The sequence below is a fragment of the Ursus americanus genome, chromosome 9 (genome assembly GCF_024610735.1).
Source record: "Ursus americanus isolate L20-20 chromosome 9, mUrsAme1.1.p, whole genome shotgun sequence".
Lineage (NCBI taxonomy): Eukaryota > Metazoa > Chordata > Mammalia > Carnivora > Ursidae > Ursus > Ursus americanus.
Window position 1 is genome coordinate 56,894,356 of NC_142135.1, and position 4,012 is coordinate 56,898,367.

Here is a 4,012-nt window from a genome sequence, read left to right on the forward strand (position 1 = left end):
AGAGGCCCGCGTGGGCCGGATTAGCCGCACGCGCGTGCGCAGAATACGTAGCCTGCGTGCAACCTTCCCTGCCACGCGCGTTCCCTACGGACGGAGCTGTGAACACCGCACGCCCGCCTCTAATTGCAAGAACACGCAAACGCTCAGCCTGCGTGCGGGTTCCCTTCCCAACTTGAACGCTTTGTAATGAGAATGTGGGAGGACAGAGAGGTGGCCATGCACAAAAGACAAAGCCTGGAACCCAGCATTATCTTTTATTCTCGTGGGCGTCATTTTCTAGGCCCCCAAATCTATTTTCTTTCCGGAAAATGATTGTAGCCTATTAGCACAGAGTAATAATACTTTATGCGACTTGGACAAAAATGAATGGTAATTTAATCCAACCTTTGGGTTGGTAAGAAATAAGTGAAGCTTGTTCATGTGATGCTGATACTTGACATGTGTCTTCTGGAATTCTTCACAACCGTATACACGTTTGTTCATTACTTGTTAAAGAGGTATTGAGTGCCTATTGCCAAGACTAAGGAGAGGATATAAAGATACTGCATAAAATTGGGAATCCACTGTACCAACACAGTGGAAGAAACACCTAAAAATAAGCTAAAGTATAATGCTGCAGTATCATTAAAATGTACCAATTTACAAAATTCAGAAGCCCAAAAAACAGCATGATTATTTTCAGGTTACCTGAGTCCTAAAGGATGAGCATCCAACCGGTTGACACTCCTCTGTTTACTATTTCAGAAGAATGTTTTTGACTCCAGACGGTTTTGGCATAGGAGAGGACCAAACTAAAAGTCTAAAATAATATCACCTTTACAACTCCTGTCTACTTTTTTCTGGGTATCCAAGGGATAAAACTAAAGGGACCAAACTAAAACTCTAAAATAATATCACCTTTACAACTCCTGTCTACTTTTTTCTGGGTATCTAAGGGATAAAACTATACTGCTTCTTTATGAATGACTTAATTTTCTTAAAGTTATCTTCCACTTACATTTTAAAAACTCTTTCTGTTTAGTGTGATCCTACAAACATCAATTATCCATTTTACTTATATGTTTAAAATTTTCTGTTAATATAGTGTTTTTATATTGTTACAAAGATAAATTGAGACATTAAAATTTTTTGGTTTATTTGAGCAAAAATTTATTCGAATTGGGCAGCACTAAACTGAAGGTGATTAAGAGTCCTCCACCGAGAGGAGCTAAGGGCAAGGTTTTTCAGAGAAGATGAAGAAGGAAAGCAAGTAAATTATTTGGCTATAGTTTAAGCAGTTGCATTATTTGGGAAAATCTACTTGGCCGTTTGTGATTGGTTATTCTTAGATATATACAGAAATTGACTCTGTCTTAGGTTTTGGTTTGTTTCCCATAGGCTACCAAGGTATTTGAGCCATCTCAGTCTAATGGCTTCCTTGATTGATTTCTTAAATAATATACTAAGAGAACCTGAATTTTAACTTCTGTTAAGCTTAGTTTTTTCCAACATATTCTGTAAACAAATGAAAATAATATTTGGTTTACTTCTCGGTGTTTCTAAATAGCTAAAATGAGATCATATTCTGAAAATTCTGTGCTATGGAATTATATTGAATTGTTATTTATGCTTAAATAGATTTCCCAATTCTAGTAATATAGAGACACTTGTTGAAAATAAAGTACTTGAATGGGATTTTAGAATGATACTAAGACTTTAAAAAATAAGCCTTGATACCCCATTCATATCATCTAAGAGTTTCCCTTTAAAAATGGACGCTGATGGACAATTGAAAACCAATTATCACTTGTAAAATGTATGGCCACCATTATTGTGTATCCTTTCTGTTTGTATTTTAACTATCTTTTCTCTCCATCCACCATCTCTCTTTCCTTTCTTTACGGTGAGCTTAAAGGCAGAATGGCATGATGGAAAAAAAGAAAAGAAAAATTTTGGTAAAGCTAGTATATTGATAAGAACCCTAAATATTTCTTTATACATTACTGGTTTAAAGCATATACTAGGAGAATCTTTCCTGAAAAGAATTTGTCAACAGATTATCAAAATCTTTTAAAACGTTCATATTCTAAAGAAATAATCAGAAACATGGTCAAAGATTATTGCAGAGATACTAAACACACCATTACTTAAAATGATTTTAAAAATGGAAATGAGGTAGAGGCACCTGGAAGGCTCAGTCTAAGTATCCGATTCTTGATTTTGGCTCAGGTCATGATCTCAGGGTCATAAGATCAAGCCCCACATCCAGTTCTGTGTGCTGGGTGTGGAGCCTGCTTAAGAGGCCGTCTCTTCCCATCCTCCACCCTCTATCTCTCTTTAAAAAATTTAAAAATGGAAACAAGGTAAATGGGTAAATGTCTAACATTAAGTAAATACTTAAGTGAATCACAGCACATTTATATGATGTAGTTCTATACAGACATTAAAAATGATGCTTTTTGAGATTTTGGTTACAGAGAAGTTAAATTGGAAAGTTAAGAGTATACAAAACCATATACACGCAGTATGATGATGTAAAAGTGCATGGAAAAAACAAACGTCTGCAATCTGTATTTTTTTTGTAATATTGACTACATAAATAAAATTTTAAAATACAGTAAAATTTTGCACAAAAGAAAAAAGTCCTAGACTAGATCTTAGCCCTAAATCTGGCATTAGCTAGTCTCAGTATTCTCACCTGGAAAATTCTATCATTCTCTAGGCAACTAATACAATGATCCTTTAGAGAGTGATGATGCAATGAGAAGAGGAAGAGAAGGGAAGAAACCAACACTTTTAAAGTAAAGGAGGAAAATTATGATTGAAAATGGGACCATGCCTCCTCTCCTCACCCCACTGCATCTCCTCCCAGCCAAACTCTATTCTGAGCTACCATTAAAACCAAAAACTTAAAAAACTTTTTTTTGCAAAGGCTTTTAAAAGTTAACCCAGAACACTCTGTCCGTTAAAAGCAATGACTTTTATCTGCCAAATCAACAAAACATGTCTTTCAAGCAAAAGTCATTAATTAGGTCAGTAAATTTTGTTTCGCCTGTATCTATTTTCCCTTTGTGGACATTGTTAACACAACAGCGCCTAGCTGAGCAACTCGAAATGGTGTCTTGGCCCTACTTTCCCTTCTTGCCACGGTCCCGTGAACAGAGTGCAAACTTTATTTAGTTGTTTCAGCTTTTCTGGAAGGGTGCCTGAATTTAACCACAGCAAAGCAAGTAAAAAGGATAGGCCGATCGACGAGCGAGACAGGCGCCAAGAGAGCGAGAGAGTTAAGAGTGCTGGGGCAGAGGGCGTGGAAGGTCAAAGACGTTCTCAGAATTCGGTATCCGCGGCAGACGCCTGGAATTTCAGTGAATCACCTCAGAATGAAGGAGAGCCGAGCAACCCGGAATAGGAAGGGATTGGTAGGGAGGGAGAAAGGCCCCAACCCTGTGGGTGGGGGCGTGGTTAGTTTTCAGTAATCGGTGTCGAGAAGAGAGGAAATGAGGCCAGCCGATTGAGCAAGCGATGATGCTTTTGCAACTTTTCACTAAAAGACAGATGGTGTTTCTTAAAGAGCACGATCTTGTTTAGCATAGAAACCGCACTCCCACTTTTCAATCTTTTCTCTGCAGATAATCTCTGACCCCCAGGAGTACCCCTGGACAACCTCTAAAATTACCAAAAAATCTTAACATTCAACGTGAGAAACTACAAGTCCCAAGGTGTAGTGCAGCCGTGGAGAAACAGTAGCAGCCAAGGAAACTACAAATCCCAGGATGCAGTGCTGCTTCGGAACCCCGAGCACGTCTTTCAGAATGATGTCCCTGCGGAAACCGATCAGAGTCGGCGCTGCATGCTGGGAATCAGAAGACCCAGATTTGGATTGGTTGGGATTTGCAAACGACCACGGTCCCCCGAGGTTGGCCAGTGGTACTGTAGGAGAAGGGAGGGGGGCGCTGCGCACTTCCTGTAGACGGAAGCGGGCGACAGACTGCGCCTGGCCTCACCAGGTACTAATCTCCCGCGCGTCGTAGAA